General features: G+C 43.9%; 1 protein-coding gene across 4 annotated transcripts in view; it reads left to right on the top strand.

Moving 5' to 3' along the window:
- Window positions 1–18321, top strand: part of LOC135259944 (receptor-type tyrosine-protein phosphatase delta-like) — a 550399-nt gene that overhangs the window by 376877 nt on the left and 155201 nt on the right. Inside the window, exon 1 of one of the 4 annotated variants that reach the window (XM_064344909.1) lies at window positions 5936–6321. The exons of the other annotated variants lie outside the window; for them this stretch is intronic. The gene's annotated coding sequence lies outside the window, so the exon portion shown is untranslated. Of the gene's footprint in view, window positions 1–5935; window positions 6322–18321 lie in introns of those variants that run through there. 4 annotated transcript variants of the gene reach the window in all.

Below are 18321 nucleotides of genomic sequence, written 5' to 3'. Positions count from 1 at the left end.
TGAAGCTACTTTAATTTTATTTGTGGTGAAGATTTTAAACAGGAAAAATCCAAGCGAATGCAAACAGCAATGATAAAAACGGCCACTGTCAAATGACTCTCCTCTGTACCTGATGGTGATCGACCGCATGCGGTTGTTATTCTTGCGTTCTCCCTTTCCCCTCGTTTGCAGGTGCGTGATCTGTGATCCTTCAGCGCTCTTGTTAAGTAAGCGATTTTTTGTGTACCTTCCGAGAATAGCATTAGCGCCGCGCCAGGAAAAAAAAACGGAGGAGGGACGTCCGAAACGGCGAACACAAACGCGAACACAAACGGCCCCGTTCGCGAGCGCGTGTTACCGCACGGGCGTGCGGCTAAGAGGGACGCGAGCGTTTCACTCATCGGCGCCGCCGGTTCGTTAGTTCATCTGGGCGGCTTTGCCGATAACTCTCGTGTACTCTCCGTGCTCATGCACGTAAGGGAGGGGAAATAATTTATTTTCTGAGTATCTGTGTAACTGGAGAGGTTCATCATTTTAAATTTGCTCTGCTTTATTCTCCTCCCTGCCTTACGGTCTCCCCGAGGGTTTTTATACAGAGCTGTTCCATTAAGTATAGAGGTAAACTATGCCGCGTAATTATACAGCGCAGGGTTTGTCTGAAACTACTGCCTGCGCGCACATTCGTATCCGGGGGAGATTTTGAGGGGGTGCCAGCATTAATTTGACCGGAGTTTTCTCCAAACAATGTAGTTTGATCAGCAGGCCTGCGGTGGACCCTGAGCTATTACTGCCTGGCACCACCGGGGGTGCTGTTATATTATGCATACCTGTCTCTATTAAAGCATGCAGGGGAGAACACAAATAATGGTGTTGTTCTGTAAGAGCTCTGTAGGTGTGCGTGCGTGTGTGTGTAGGTGTGTGTGTGTGTGTACGTATATGCATGTGTGGAGGAAAATAACTGAAAAAAGGACAGATTAACCTTTATTTTGTTTAAAAAATATGTATGTTAATAATAAAAGAACCAAGTCCTTTAACATACAAAATACATGTTGATATGTCTCAAATATATACAAAGTCTGCTAGACCCTGTCATTTAAAGTAAAGTGCCTACAGTATATCTTTTCCACAAAAACAAGATGGCATAAGTATATTTTAGCACAAGTACATTGTATTATTTCCCTTACTGCAATTGTTAGGGAATTCATGAGTGGTGGAAATGTATGCAGTGAATCGTTAGAATTGTACAGCCTTGCACAAGTATTTTAAACAGCTTTCAAAGCATTTAACATATTTGGTAAACAACAACGGGCTGTAGAAATGATACATGCTTTAATATGACAGCAACTTTCTCTCTGGGAGGGTAAATCTCAGCCTTTGTGTGACAAGCATTGCAGCTTGGTGCACGTACAACACGATGGTTAGTGTTAAATCAGCACTGAAACAGTGCATTTTGCACTGACTGAGTACAGCAGAAACAGTTTTCAAATATACCCCGGGCTCATATATAAGCTCTGTTAGTGTTGAATGAACACTGAGCGTTTTTCCGGTGTGAGATCGCACCGGCACAATGTCAGCTTATCAGAAAACGTAGGCGGCATTTTAAGTGCTTTATGAGTATCCATTAACACGTAAGTGCTGAAATCCCAATAAATTCCTAATTCACCGTGTTGATGTGACTGGCAAGCAATTTGCGGTATGGTGATGTGATATAATATGACTTTGGTCACACTGATAGCGTTCGGTCAGAAATACGTGCCGATTTTCCGTACCTGAAGGGTTTTGTTTTTCCTCTCTTGCAGATAGCACTGATCGTATCACCCTCCGGTTGTTACACTCTGTCCCTTTTTGCTTGTCAGGCATCGCAAACAAGCCAATCCCCTCTGTCTCGCCATGTTATATTTTACACTTTGGTAAAATTTTTATCCGCTTATGAGATAGCTATCTGCTTAAATACAGGACCGATGTGAAACTAATTTTACAATGAATGGTTTTTTACTTGATAGAGGAATTATACAATTTTTCAATTACATTTTTCATTGCAGCCTCATTGCTGATGCAAAGAATAACATGACATGGATGGGATTTTATTTTTATCTGTATATTTAAAAATATATATTACAGGTTAGAACAGTGTACTACATTCTCTGAAGAAAGTAGGAATATCACAGTACATACTTTACAAGAAGTATTGTCAGAAGGAGTTTATGACCGTTAGACCAGTTTCTCAATCATGGATATTAATATTTGATAGATGTTATGCAACGCATCAAATGATTGCTTTTGGCAAGAGTTTCCTCTTTAAGAAGTGCTTTCACTGCTACAGTACCGTTTAACATTCTGTCACGTAGCATAACAGATGAAACACACAATTGATGGTCTACACGCAGAGAGAGACGGGAATGGACTTCATCTTAAGTTCACATAATAATAGCCTTCTCATGAAAGGCTACTGATTTGATTTTAGCCTGTGTCTCATCACAGATTGTTGAGTGGAGGCAATCTATCATGCGGTCATGGCTACCATGCACCCAGAAAATTAACTCAATCTTATTTTGTCCCGTATTTGTTATATTGATATGAGATGGTAGATTTAAAACATGCCCCTAGGCATTATCAAAGCGAGTGCAGAGGCGTGCACTGTGCAAAAGCCTTTACCACTGAAATATGCAGTTCTAGAGAGAAGCCACTCGACAATGAAACATAGTAATGTTAGTAATGTTCAGTTCAGATGCACAAAATTGATTGGAACGTGCGATTTTGGGACTGCATTACGAACATATGTAAGATTTGGTAGAGAGTTAGCACATCTGTGCTTGATAAGTGGCAAGCAATAAAACTGTGATACTTGAAAAGAAACAATGTAAAAGTCAATAATTAACATACTGAACACACGCCAGAGGGTTTTCAAACATTAGCCTGTTTAATGTTTAACCAGATGCCCCATGGCAGCTACATGGATTTGGGTTTGTGTTCTACAGAAAGCAGATAAGGTTGGTCTGAGCACATTTACTTTCCCCAACTGGTAGGTCAAAATGGTCACTCAGTCATTCAGTCTTTGGAACTAATATTTTGAACTAATATTTAAGCCACACATTTTTAAAAAGTTATTTTCTTGCTTTGAATAGCAGTAGGATTGGATACATTTCATTTCAGAGTTTCTGTTTAGCATCCAGTGGCCTTTTCATTTAATTTAAATTTTAATTCTTCTAGATGAAGAGCTTATTTAATCTCTGTTCTAATCACAAGTGACATATAATGTATGTGGTAATTGTAAATATATATTACAGCACTTTGAGTGACAAGAGCATTTAATATTGTTAAGCCACAGGACAGAAGCTTTACATGTAATAATTTTCTGCTTATCGAATAATGTTCCCAGATCAAGGTCAAGGCGAATCTCTCTATCTACAAACCAACTAGTTTTATAATGTAGTAGTATGGTTTTAGTGAGAGTTTTTATTAAGCAAACACGTTGGTTTTATTGTTCCAGTAAATAGATGCAGCCTTTTCCAATTGTCCTTTGAACCATGTTATTCGCAGCACTAAGATATAGCCAGTCATCAGATTTGATTTTCCCCAGTGCTGGTTTTGGGACTTCTCGTTTGAGACCGTTTTACACATCAGCTCCATTATATACTGTATTTATGGCCCATCCGAAACAAGTGTCCACCTGTTGCACAGTAGTTAATTACGCTTGCATCTGTGCATTAAGGTCGTGCACAGACAAGACACTCTTCTGCTAGATTGTTCCTAATTGTTTCATAATGCTCACTAGCAAGAGCAGTCAATTCATCCATTATGCCCTTGTCATCCTATATAACTCACGCCATCTTTCCAACAAAGCTCCACTATAAACCAGCGGATATCTCTTTCTACCTCTGTGTGAGGTTTACTGCCTTCAGTCAGTGCTGATCCAAAATGGAGGTCCAGTGAATTTGATCTGTACAAATCCAAATTCATAAAAGCAGCATTACATGCAACTGTGACCTACAGTGCAGGCAGGACGCTGGTCAATCTTGCGACCAGTGCCCGGTGTTTCGTGTTAGTCCAGATCGAGGATTGAATCTACAACCTTCAGAATGGAGCCTCTAGACGTTGTGTGCCTCTGAGCCATGCTTGAATTACACTCGTCTGCTCCTGCGTCCTGCCAGGCTTGAAAGGGGAAAAGACCAGCAAATGTTAGTTAGCAGCACACCGTGTTCAGTTTGAGTTTGAACTGAACTTGGTGTGCTGCTAATATTTGCTCTGCCAGCTATCTCAGCACAACAAACGGTATCAACGTATTCACTCCTGACAGTGAAAGTCTGCTCTCTCATTCAGCCATGCGTCTGAACCTGTTCATTTTGCTTCAGTTTGCGGGCCAATGTTACGAGTACATGCATTAGTGAGGTCAAAGTTTCATTTTTATTGAACAAAATAAATTTTTTTTTCATTGCAAGAGAGCTTATATTTCTCTTTATTTTCCATAGGTGCATTTTATTTGTTGAAAATGGAAAATGAATTTCCTTCTTTTTTTTTTTTTTGGCTGTGCAGTTTGTGTAACTTTATTTTTTTTTTAATAATTCAGGTTTGCCTGAAGCCATTTTTACTCATTGTAATCATGTTTTTCAGTCTATTTTCCATGGGCAGGCAAGCTGAACTTAAATTTCTAACACTGGGCAAAATTCATTTAAAGAGATTTTGAAGCACCATTCTAACAGTCTCCCACGTCTTTCAGCAAATGGATACGCAGCATTACAGGTTGGTTTTTAGAGAATTTTCTGGGGGGAAAAAATGGGAGAAGTGCTGCTGCTTTGCAAATCTGTACCTGGATGAGATTATCGTGAAACAACAATGTTTTTGCAGGATGCTTTCGGTGCCCTGCAGCAATTGGCTGCTCAGTGAGCTTGGCATTCCTACAGCGGGGAAATGTGGTTTACATAGGTCTGTTGCTGTCGGCCATTGTTGCTGTCAGCGATGTTCCTCTAATTCAGGTCAATACACCACACTAGAGTATATTTTCAGTCCACCTCGGCTGACATGCCCCCCCCCCCCCCCCCCCCCGCCCATTTATATAAATTACAGAATGCAAGGCAATGCCTGTGTAATGCCCTGTTTTACAGTTTCTGTGGACTAACCTGACACAGATGCATTGATGCAAGACCAATCATTGAGGAAAAGAATCTGCAGCCAACTCACCCCCCCCCCACCTTACACACCCACACACGCATGCACACACATTTATCTTCTTGAAACAGTGAACTGGTTGGGTGGAAGTGTAGCATAATGGTGACGGGGCTAGGCCTGCAGCCCCAGTATTGTAGTTTCAATTCCCAGGTGGCACACTTCCAACCATTGTCCTCTTGAGTAATGTACTTATGCTGAATCGTTTTACTAACTATCCGGCTGTATAGATTTATGGCATAGACATGATTTCAAGCTGTGCAAATCACTCTGGATAAGAGTGTTCAATATGCCAAAATGCAAATGAGGGCCTTTTTTTGTGTGTGACAATGACCTGTTAATGTGTTCTTAGCATAACTACACAAAGAAGTCACAACCTAAAACAATTGCACTGTAATTTTTAACAGCTTGTAATTGCAATGTTACATTTTCAAATATATTTATGTTGTTCGAGAAGGTATGGTAGTTTTTGAACATTCTAGAACTATATTTTGAGTATGTCTCTTATGCATTTATTTCAAATGAATGTGAGGTTCCTTTTTTGCACTTCTAAGCAGAGGGGTCCATGCGTTCATCATTTTTATTCTCTCTATTAATTGGTTTTATTTAGCATACGTTATTATATTTTTGATAAAGTGTTTTTGCTGGCAAAGTCATCGATCTGTTAGGGTGTCTTGCGCCACAAAGACTTCGAAAATTCTCTGTGTGGACTGACAGGAGAAAGTTGATCCCGGGGAGTTAGTTTATCCCGGTCAGTGACGTCACCTTTCCATCCCCTGTCTGTTTCTGTGCCTGGCGCGCACAGTCTGTGTTTGACTCGGCAGGAGAACGTATCTCAGCCTTACTGCACACCGAACTACATCATTTCTGCACACTGGGTTATGACGGCGAAATACACTCGCGCCCGGGAAATGTATTCATTCCTGAATATCCAGATCCAGCAGTTCGTTATTCAGACTCGATTTTTGTTCTGAAGAAGGACAGATCTGCGTTAGAGACGTAAGAAGAAGCACATTCATACACTCATACAACAGCGAAAAGAAATCGAAGAGAATTAAATACCGTCGTTTGCTTAGATGGTGGATTATTTCGCTCCTGCTCCAACTACACTGGATGTAACGATATAACAAGCAAGGGGAAACCGAGATTAGAGACTCCAGTGCTCGCAACGATGTTAAGGTAAGCATTATTCTAATGGCGAGACAAACATGACAAGTAGACGTTTAATATTAAAAGCATTGGTAGGAAATACTGGAAACTTGAATCTCCTCCGTAATATTTGCGTATAGTGTCTGTCTGTCGTGAATGGTTAAACGATTTGAGCAGCATATGGTTAGCTATGCAGAAGGCAAATCAGAATTCACTCTAACTCAGTGGCATCAATCAACATTATTCTTTTGCAAACTTATAGAGCGAAGTGTCACGTCGCGTTTCACGGGTACGTTTTCTGCATTTATTTATTTATTTTTCGGTGTAGTCTACTTTAAAATGCCTCGCTGTAGCTAAACACACAGTGCCACAAACACTGCTAGCCTGGCGTATATGATCCGAAATCATGCCATTGCATGGTAGCCTATGCTGAACGGTATATGTACACCCACAAACTACCCCATAGGGCATAAACGGATAAAACGGATTGCCGATCGTTTTATGTCAAGAACTGCGTGGTATTGACAGAGTGGGTTTATGAGAACGACAGTTCGTGAAACTATTTTCCCTGTTTCTCTCTGCTTGAGCTGATTTGTTGAAATGCCCGGTTACTGTTTTTATTAGTAAGTCTATTTGGCTATTATTTATTTTTTTTTGTAGCGACGTTTGCATAGCCTAGTGGTTAGGCATTCTTGTGGAAAGCAATAGCCTACCTCCGTAATCATTATTGCACATTTCTGGCTTGCCTACCAACGTTATTGCACTCATATCAAACTACCATTCAAAATCTTTCCGGAGTTGACCATTTCTGAAAATATCAAATCGCTAAATAACGTGAAACATAAATTCAAATAAATGTTTGGTAGGGTATTGGTTGGTAAAAGTGCAAAGTGCAGTCGTCTTAAATGATATACCTATATGTCCATAACAATAAAGTCTACGCGAATAATTGTCCTTTATATATTTTTCAGTAAACAGTCTACATGTGCTGTAATTTTAAACTTATCAACCTCGTTGTATCATAGGTAAGCTTTCGGTATCTCACTGAGTCTCTGACCCGACTCTTAATATTTGTCTTGCTGGTCTGCTGTCCCGCAGATAATTCTCTGACGCAAAAATGCATAGCCTACGTATTTCGGATTTTGTAGAAACCGTGAAATAAAGAATGATGGAATTGATAAAGATAGGATATAAATAAAAGATATAAAAGATTTGTCCTGTCGGAAATAAACTTAAACTGGGGTGTAGTAGGGTAATGTTTGTGCAAAATAGATTTAGATTCCACATTTCGATGTCGCTCTTGGGGGTGACCGTTTTCCATTTTTTGTTGATCGATGGCCTTTCTATTAAAATTGTAAAGAAAAAAAAAACCTGAATGAGATTGCTGGGAACATTTCTAATGTGTCGGTGTAAGTAAACACGCGTTAAATGGGATCTTTTTTGGATGTAATCCAAATTGTATGGGATCTTTTTTTTTTTTTTTTTGAAGAGAAGCAGAGCTGGAGAACATTGGAAAGCGCTGGTGCATGTACTGTATTTGGACAAGTTGATCCGCTAGGGGCCTTCAAACTCTGTAGTGACTGGAGAACAGTTGGCTCTCGGTAATGGTGATGGTGGTGGTTCTGTGTGTGTGTGTGTGTGTGTGTGTGAGTGAGAGAGAGAAATAGAGGGAGAGAGAGAGGGAGAGAGGGTGGAGGAGGATTACTGCTAGTAGCAGTCGAGGTATTTTCAGCTTAGTAGCAGAACAGAGGAAGACATATAGGCTGCTTTATATATATATATATATAGTGTGTGTGTGTGATGCTTAGTGTTTTACTGTATCAGCTATTATTGGGGCTACCTGCCCAATGAGTTATTAGTGGATATGTTTATTATGTCACTGTTATGAATTTGTGTAGATAGAGAGAAAGTACAAGTTTAGCTGCAAAGCAAGATACAGTTATTAGATGTTATCACGATTCTGTGGATAAGGAACTGGTTCTGTAACCTGAAGGTCACATAATTGATCTCTCTAGCGTCTCTGACACGGCCGTTGTACGCTTGAGCAAAGCGCTGACAACATCTGTGAATGTTCACTCGGAATGAGATCATCTGCGTAGCAAACTAATAAGCATAAATAAAATAATTAGCCATCCAATGCAGGGATTAATGGCACAGATTGTGTAAAGTGTGTGGCCAGGTAAAGCGGTTAGACAACGTTTGCTTTTGATATCGGCTAGCCTAGCTGCTCTTGGCACAAGGAGGTTAGGCTATGTTGACTACAAGGGGACTTATTGTGCTTTTGCAGGATGCTGACATGCATGAATTGATCTAAATAAAGACCAAATATTTCGTTTTTATTTTAAGTTCTTGGCTGATTACGATGCCTTTGTGTTACTGAAATGATGGATAATAATAATAATAATAATAATAATAAGGACTTCTTATTACATCTTTTAATAGATCTTATTACATCTGTTATTATTATTATTATTAATATTATTATTACTATTATTATTATTATTACTGTAAATTTCATTTGATTTTATTCTTATGTATTCCTTCACGGCTCACCAATGAACCATTTAACATGCTTTCTCCCGTTTAATAGTCAGCACCCAAATGTTGCAAACTATGCAGCGAGGTGGGAGGGGAAGGGCGGGGGGGGGGGGGGTGTGAGGTATGTTCTGATGTCTTGTAATGGCCGCGTAAGTGAGTGAGTGTACGTGCCGTCCGTGGAGCACAGCCGTTCAGCAGCAGTCAGCACTTCCAGTGCTTTCCTCCAGTCAGTCAGTCCATGGACCTTTTCGCAGCCCGGCACAGTCAGCTAGTGGCTAGGCTACCCGGTCTGACTGTGGGCAAATACAGCTGTCCCCTCTCGCCCACTACTCCGCTCCGCTCCACTCCCAGTTCTGCCGTTGCCACAACAACGGCGACACACAAACATACAGTACGCTTTCAGATGAGCGATGACAAATACATGTTTATGTGCATGGTTATTATCGTTGAGCTGGTGTGTCACTAGCTGTGTGGTGTTAACTTACGAGGAATATATTTAAGATTTTATTGCTGCTTCTGAGGGGATATTGTCCCCGCTATTTTTCAGAGATATAAAATTGCCTGGTAGTAAAATGCCCGTAGAGATTTCTTAAAATGGGGTAGTAGGGTATTCTTGGGTTTTATATACAGCAGTGTTTCCCCCTGGCTCACAAATACTAACTGATGTCTTTATTTTCCACGGTCTGACACAGCCTCAGCCGATAATGTAATTTAGCATTGGTAAAAGGGGTAGTCGGAGTGGTACTACTATATTTTCACGTAGAAATTATTTGAAATTGCAATATCTTTCTTTGCTTTAATGCAGAACCTAGTTTTGCTGTTGGTTTATAGGAAAGTTTCTTTTTTAAATTATCTGTGTTTCTGTGGTTAGGCTACTTCTTCATGAATTAGTGGCACTTTAACCAAGAATGTACTGCTACACTGAAAGCATTTTCAGGCTGCTTAAATTGAACTTTTTCTAAGAATTTTGATGTTGCTGTGCCATGGGGTTATTTAAATATTTTGACTAGTGTTTTGGTACAGATTATGAAATGAATTCTGCTATAAACAGACATTTTAGTGGGTTTTTTTGTGTTCATCCTTTCAACGTGAAAACTCACGAATGCTGTAAATTATTTAGCCTGTTCCAGTTACAACGAGGCTTGCCTTTGATTCACTTTGTGCTGCACTCTTTTCAAACATGTTTGGTTTCCTTTTAGTCAAGATTTTTTTTGTCCAATTCAGCGACCACCAAATTTATGATATGGGAGAACTGAGTGTGACACGTCCACGTGAGACGTATGACTGATGTTGAGGACGGAACGTATTGCGGTTAGATAGAATCTGTCCCTCCTTTGTACTGAGTTCCATTGTACGGTGCCAGCTGCAGTGTACTGCAAGGCCACGTGATTAAGCGAGGTTAATGATCCGTTGGTGCCCATCGTAGCCGGTGCCAGTTCTTTAAGCGCCGGAGCAGGATGCTGGTACCTAGCGATCCAAAAGATGAGGACTCCAGCCAGGCCAGATTCAGCATGCAGCACCACCACCACAGAGTCCCTCTACAACGAGGCAACTCTACCCAGAATCCATTCTACCGGCTGTTTACAGGGTACACTGACTGTCGAGGTCATGTGATCGCCAAGCTGCCTCTCAGGATGATGAGGAGCTTCTTCAGATTGTGATTGGTTGGTTGAATGGGGTGGGCATAAGCACTGTAAATGATGGAGCAGAGCATATTTTAGTCACTAGCAAAAGCCGGTTACTGGTGTGTCCTGGTTCATTGGATAAAAGTGACGTCCAGTGGTCTGATGCCCCTGAGATTGGTTGAAGTTTTTTTTCCCCCTCCTAAATCAAGTGATTTTCCATCTCTCATTCCAAATGCTCTTGATATCCACCGGGTGAGCATCCAGCATCCCTCTATCTACAGAAGCTGAGAGAGCGCCGGTTAGGGCCACTGGAGGCAATCTAATGTAGTTAATTAGATTACCTCATCTACCAGTTAATGCCCTCTCTTCTTAACGTTCGCACAGGACTCCCATTACAGAAAAGCTATTGAGTTTTTACTAAATAAAGCAGATGTTTCAGCTAGAGTATCTGTTTTTATGGGCATCCAGTTGAAATGAAATGCAGGTTGTAAAGGATTAGGTCTGGCTCTTCCTGTGCACTCTGGAGTAATGATATTTGTTGAGGCAAGCCTTTTGTGTGATTTTATTTAAGTAACACAGTTGTTTAAATTAGGCTCTCACTGTTTTAATTTTTTTTATTTAAATGTATATTTTACAGTTGCATAACCTGGTATTTGAGAGAACTGATCTTTTTGCACGTACATGGTATTGTCTACTGGGTGTGTCTAGATGGGCAGCATTACTGACATTTTCAAATTCCTAGTTGATGCTTGCATTCACATTTACTGTAAATCATGAATGCAAGTGTATAAAAGTGATTGCTTAGAATGCAGTGGTTGGACTGTTAGTAATTACATTCTTATATCAGTTGTCCATGTTGGTAGCATTATTTTGGTGGAGAGGATAGCCTATATTTTTGCGAATGGGAAACTATTATTGTTATTTATTTATTTAAAGAACAGTGAGTAGTTCTGTCGCGTAATGAAGTAGGCCTAATCATAACTTGAACGTGGTTCATGAGGCCCAACCTCTTACATTTCTAACGTTTGGTCTGCTCCAAGTGTCTCGAACCTCGGGCTACGCGGCTTATTGCTTAAGCTCATTGACTGGAAATGCGGCTCCGAGGGCATTGACTTCCTCGCCGGGGAGCTCTTTTGTTTTATTGATAATTGGGTTACCTCCCTCTCTGATTAATAATAGGCGATCGAGGTTCAGCCGTCGGGCCGCAGGCTTTCGCCGTTCCTCGTTCCTCTCAGCGTCGGCCGTCGAGCGCCTTTCACCGGCCCCATTCCTTCTGTCGTCTTTCAGGGAATTTTCTTTTTTTTTTCCCAAGGGAGGAATTTCTCCTGGGAGCCTCCGGGCGGCTTTCTCCCCATTCCTCTCTCTCCTGCTGCAGATATGGAATATTTGATGTCAGCAATGGGGCCGCAGGACTCTGCCTGCCCGCCGCAGCTGCCCTTGACCGGCAGATTAGGTTCCAGGAGGTGTGATGGACGTCCTGCGCTTGTTCCCCAGCTGTGGCGGGATAGCGCCGGGGTCAGTCGCACCGTTGAAACGCTTGGAATTCGCGGCTCGTTCCCCCGTACGGCCCCCTCCTCCCCACCCCCCGCCCCCTTTGGAAAACCCGCAGTCGGATTTACCTGACAGTGGCGGGGTAACGAGAGTCAACAGCCTTGAAATGAGAGCAGTCCTCAACAATGAGGCCAGCGTGGGGCTGAATCACCCTGAGTGGATGAGGGCTGGTGGCTCATTCTGTGAAGGCACTGTTGGAGAGCACGGTTGGGTCCCATGGTCTGGTATCTGTTTAGGCACTGGTCTAGTGCATGGATGGGGCCCAACATTGTGGTATCTAGTAAGGTACTATTCTGGTGCTTGGATGAGTCCCACCTTCTGGTAGGTGTTAAGGCACTGTTTTAGTGTGTGTATGGGTCCCACGGTCTGGTTTCTGTTAAGGTTCTGTTCTAGTGCAGGGATGGGTCCCACGGTCTGGTTTCTGTTAAGGTTCTGTTCTAGTGCAGGGATGGGTCCCACGGTCTGGTATCTGCCAAGGCGCTGTTCTAGTGTGTGTATGGGTTCCACGGTCTGGTATCTGTTAAGGCAGTAATGACATTCAATTGGGCGTTCCAAACAGGGCGAAATAAAAAGCAAGGATGACACAATTTTCACCCAAACTTCTGTGCTTGTGGTTGATTTAAGGGGTGGGGGGTGGGGAGGGGGGGGAGATGGGGGAGGCAGACGCGCTATCAATGCTCATGTCATTAATAAAAAAACGTCCCGTGGCGGCCCAGCGCTACGCTAACATATCAGTCTGCCAAAAAAAAAACGCTCTCTTCTTCTGAGTGAAAACTGTTGAAAGTGAAGAAAGAATGTAACCTCCCGGAATATTAAGCTGGAGGAGAGGAGAGAACCGGAGGGTTGATGGGCGTCGCGTTCTGAAATCGCGCGGCTTTATCGAATTACCGCCACGATGGCGGACGCGTGCTGATGGGAATTTAATTTAAAGGGTGACAGTTTCAAAATTTGTTTCTGTGGAAAGAAAGTAATTTAACACGGGACGCATCTGTTCTCATTTTGATGCTCTCTTCTCAAAGTTTGCTCTACTGTTCTCAGACATATTTGGGTTGTTCCCAGGGTTCGCAGTATGCAAGTAATGCGACGTTATGACTTTAAAAACGTTGTTTAATATTAGGTCTATACATAATCTTGCTGTGCCTGAAGAAGGAAGGCGTATTACCTGGTAGCACTTTCTGAACAATTGAACTTTTGTATTTTGCCACTAAGCGTTTTGGAGGCTGTATGGCGTTTTATTTTAAATGCCTTCCTGCTTGTCTTCATGCTTTTGAATGGGAAAATATCTTTGTGAGCACAAGTTCAATAAAGTAATATACCCAAGTAACCCTACTGCGAAGAGAAAAAAAAAAGGTTCACGGGTGAAAAGCTGGTATTAAAAAGCGTGGTGTCTTCTCAGAAATGGAACCCCTCCCTGTTTTGTTGGCACCTGGTTGTCAAAGTGAATTTGGACCTGAACCGATCCCCAGATTGTGTAATTTACTCCGCTAATAAATTTAGCCCCAGGCCCTGTGCTTTCAGAGCAGACCGTTAATGCTGTCTCTGTTCAGTACGCTAGCAGTGACATGCATGCACAAGCCCCATATGCAAAGAGGGGGGGAAAAAAAATACAGCTCTCTGATTGGTTCCTCAAACCAACCAATAAGCTCCTGTCTCAGGCCTGGCCATGAATGGGCGGAGTCTTTTTCCTCTATTTTTTCTACTTCATTTTAGTGTCACAATTTGAATCCATTTGACGGCTTTTCTTACGGTGGTTACTATTGGTTGATTTGAAGAAGCAATTCAGGAGGGGAGGGAGCTCCACAGCCGGTAAAGATGGCCCCGGCCAGCCACCAATCACATCTCTCTCCCCACCTGGCCAGGCCACCAATCGCTCACCGTTGTCGCCCCCCCCCGAAGGGAGCGAGGCTTTTGGTGCACGGTGCCATTTTCTCCTTCTGTTTGATCGGGCCTGTTGTTGCCGAGCCTCTGCAATTTTCTGTTCATTTAAACGGCGGGAAGCTAAGCAGCTTTAAGATGGATTACAAGATGAATGTGCGGAGCTGGATCCAGTATATTCTCTTTAGGGGACTGCCACTGGGCCATGGTAGAGTGCTATCACCTGCACCACTGAGTTCCCTCCTTTTTTCCCTTTTTCTTCCCCCCCCCCCCCCACTGACACTCGGGAGAGAATATTCCTCTGGCTGTAATTCTCATCTCTGCCACTGTGCAGATGCTATGGTTTGTTTGGTATATTACTGTGATGCGTTTTGAATGCTAATTGACCCTAATTCTGCCAGGCACAGCGTGTTTTCTCAACACCTTCTTTTTTTGTGACATGTTCTTTTCTTATCTTTACTCTTTCCCTCCCACTCGGTCTTTCTCTGTCTCTCCCTCCCTTCGTCTCTTACCCTCTCTCTATCTCCCTCCATCCCTCTGTATCTTTCTCTGCCTCATTCCCTTGCTTTCCCTCCCTCTCCAACCCTCCCACCATTTCTCTCTCTCTCGCTCTCTCTCTCTCTCCCTCGCTCTCCCTCTCCCTCTTTCTCTCTTTATAATTCTTTCTAAAAATTGAAGCTCTTGCCTCTTTTTATTTTAGCTGGAATTGGAAAAGGATTGTGGCAGCGGCGCACTTACGGATGACTGGACTGAGTGCTAAAGAGGCGAGCGGTTTTTTTTGGGACGTCCTCCAGATTTTATCCCTTTCGGGCTCGCGCGGGGCTCCTCGATTTGATTTCGCCCGCCGACCGCGACGCCGCGATACGAGGCGCTCGCGATGCGCCGACAGACTGCGAGCGCACGGAAAACACGGCGGCCGTCCTGCGGGCCGACCCCCTTCGCGCAATACGGCGGAAGGCACAGCGCTCCATCCCGTTATTAGACCGAAACCGGGCCGGATGGCGCGCGTTACTCAGCGCGTTTGGGCCGCGTGCACTCGAAGCGCGTTTCATGCGATTGCATCACGTCGGGAGGAGGATAACACGGATAGCCCTCGTGTGTGTATATATAGTTGCGAAGGAAATATGGCTCCAGTGACCTCTTAGTGTATTAATAGGAAGGCAGTCTGTACATCTCTCAGTCTGGAGGGGGCCTTCAAACGCTTAGCCTATTTGGAGTTGAGGCACGAAGGCCTGAAGCATTATTGGACCCCGCTTCTTCTAAATATGGGATGACTGTTAAAGGAAACAGTTTTATATTCCCCATTGTTAATGTGGAAAGCGCCAAACTGGATTTTCTTTGAAGCTGAAGGCAAATTTTCTTTTTTATTATTCTAGTTTTAAAAACAAGAACATGTGCATTTTATTGCACATGAAGTTTAAGAATGACTGAATTTACACCACAGACTGGAAATGATTCCTCTTTTATTTAGTACTGAATCTACCCAGCTACTTGATCTAGAAAGAAGAGAGGCCAATCTCCAGGGCTGCATGATACAATGAATTGCGATTTTTTAGAAGTAGGCTATAAGAATAACTGCCACCGATGTATTGGCGATTCTCTTTTTTCTGTTAATCACACCTGAAGTGGTAGTAGACACCCAAGCATGTTGATAAGACAGCCAATCAGCAGCAAGGCCGTGTCAGTTCCATGTGATTGAGAAAGAAAGTCACATGATCACATGGGAGCTGTATAACCTTGCTGCTGATTGGCATTGTCTTATCAACACTCAATAGATATCAGTGATGATGTTTTTTCGCGTAAGCATTTCAAATAGCCTGTCATGTTTGGTGGTTTCCTACCACATCAGGTGTGATTAAAGAGAAAAGAAGACAAAACATTGCCTATATGCCTCATGGCTGCAGTTATTATCATTAAGCTTAAAAAGATTGCGATTCGATAGCCTATATCGTGCAGCCCTGGCGATCTCCGCATTAAAGCGTCAAACGCGTGAAATTTAATGAACGTGTTGGTTCTAATAAAGCAGCGTGTGGAAGCATGACTGTTAGTGAAGGCACATGGCAGTTTACCGTGAACTAGACTGGAGGTCACTTAACGCCTCAGAGATGGAGGAGCAGTAGCCGCTGGCAGACCTCCCTGTCCTCCGCCTTCGCGATGGCGGTATCGGAATCCCGGATGCTCCGTCGTCGGCCATTCGAGCCGAGCCACCGGACGGCGGGAGGAGCCCGAGTCGTGGGGAGGAGTCCGAGTCGCGGTAATCCCCGCGATCAAAACCGAGGATTTAGCCCGCCCCGGAGAAACGGGCGGCTTTAGCGGGCTTCGCGGCCTCCGCACTGAAACAGGGCGAACCGCGCTCGTCGAAGGCCCCGATCCGCAGCGGAGGAGAGGAGGGGAGAGAGACTGAGGAGATAAGGGGGGGGGAGGGAAACAAAAAAAAAAAAACGCTTGAATAGTAATCGCTTCTCGAGGCTCGGCAGAAAAGGGTTCTTCTCAGGAGTCCCATTCCACGCATCATTTCGAAGACGCCGCCCACACTCTGCGCAGCGGCCGTTAGCTTCGCTCTCTCACGGCCTGAAGGACTTATTCTTTATGTGGAAGACTTAAGGGGCTTCTCTCTATGTCAAAGTAGATTACTTGGCCTTAGTTTGGAGGGGGGGGGGGGGGGGGAAGGGGGGGTCTGAGGAAGGCAGCTGAAAGTTTTTGAACAGGCTCCCAGGGAAGGACGCTAATGATAGGCGGCGCGTAAGAGAGCGATCGCGCGTGTTTTTTTGGCGCGCGGAGGACAAGCCTCTGATTTATTGCCTGCCCCCCCGGCACTTCTCTCAGACCATTTCATTTTTTCATATTCCAAATTGATTTTCTTTTTCACCGTCTGCTTCCTTAAGGACCGACGGAGACACTCCTGCGGTATCAAAATATGAATTCATTACGGAGAGTAAACACACACACACACACACACACACAAAAAAAAAGATAACGGTAGACGTTAGCGCTCTGGCTGCCTTAGCGTGACGGCAGGGTCCTTCCCTCCGCTGCTTTAGGTATCCCTGCGCGCATTGCATTGTGGGATTTCCTTAGCGCCGTTGCGTTCAGCGCCATGCTGAGTCGTGAGGCGGATCTGTGGATTGTGTGGCCGTGTCTCACTGTCGGAGCCCAGTTCCCGGCACCTGGCAGCAGTTCCGCCATGTTTTTCCGCCTTTTGTGTAAAACGACCGCCGGAATCTGGCGGGGCAGGAAGGGAGACCAGCGGACGGTCCTAAGAATGCGCCCCCCTGCTGGGCCCTGTTGTTGTACATTTATATCTCTTTTGATGTCTCCGTCGCGGTAGCGGTTTGCTGGAGGGACGGGGTGGGGAAGCAAAAGGACGCGTGTTAGAAGTACCGCTCGAAAAAAAGGCCCTTCTTTCTTGATTGTGGTCAGCTGTTTTGACGATCGCGGACCGGCCCTTACCACCATCTGTAAGGGTGCCGTGACTCCGCGACCCCCTTCGCGAAGGAAAAAGGGAAAAAGGGACTGTCTCAGTGCTTTGTCCCCCCCCCACCTCACCCCCCTGGCCCACCCCCCGTTTGGATATGGTCTCCTGTTATTGGTCGGCTCGGCACATCAGCTGCGGCTGTGATTTTTTTTGCCTTCTCGTCTCCGCGAATCCGAAGCCCTGAGTCCCGCTTCCCGTTCTCCAGCGGTCCCCGCTCGCCCGTTAGCTCTCCCGCGTTCCCGCTCTTTTCCCCGCCCGTCGGCGCGATCGAGAGCAGAGGCCGGGAGCGAGAGCCGTCTCAACTCTCCCTCTTTCACGTTTGTCGTAACGGGTCAGGCGGGGGTTCGTCGTAACTTTCACCGTAACTCCCTCGCCGTAAATTTACCGTTTTTTTTGTCATGATTGCATTTATATTTAAAAAAAAACTTGGTAAAAAATAGCAGACACATGATTGTCTTTGGAAATTGGCTGACTCATTAAAGGTCTATGAATGCAGATGCCACCGTTCAATCTAGGCCTATTATTTTAAATGACTCCCATTAACTCATAGTTAAATCAGGCGAGCTGCGTGTGCTGTTCTATAAAATCTTTATAACTGCTGACAGGAAATCCATGGGAAAGTACGCCAGCGTCTTTGAAACGTCTGACCTCTTAAAGCACGAAATTGGAAACTCTTGTGTGAAAACTTTTATGGCATCCTACTTGTACTCCGGGGAGAATTTCATAAGTTGATTCCTGAGCAGTGAGTGTGCTTATAGGTAAGTAGCATTGACTCGTATGACAGAATGCATTTCTCTTCAAAATAGTACTGCCCTCTTTTTTTTACAGAGTTCTCTGTTGAGGGCCATATGTTATCTTTTTGCAGCCAATTCAAGGTTGCTTTCGTGATGATAGATAATGTTCACGAATAGAACAGGCTCTGTTTGATTAACCTTTCGGGTATTTAATGTAATATTTCTCAGCGCC

The sequence above is a fragment of the Anguilla rostrata genome, chromosome 7, assembly GCF_018555375.3.
Source record: "Anguilla rostrata isolate EN2019 chromosome 7, ASM1855537v3, whole genome shotgun sequence".
Taxonomy (NCBI): Eukaryota; Metazoa; Chordata; class Actinopteri; order Anguilliformes; family Anguillidae; genus Anguilla; species Anguilla rostrata.
Note: the sequence above shows the minus strand (reverse complement) of the source record. Positions and strands in the feature narration are given on the sequence as shown.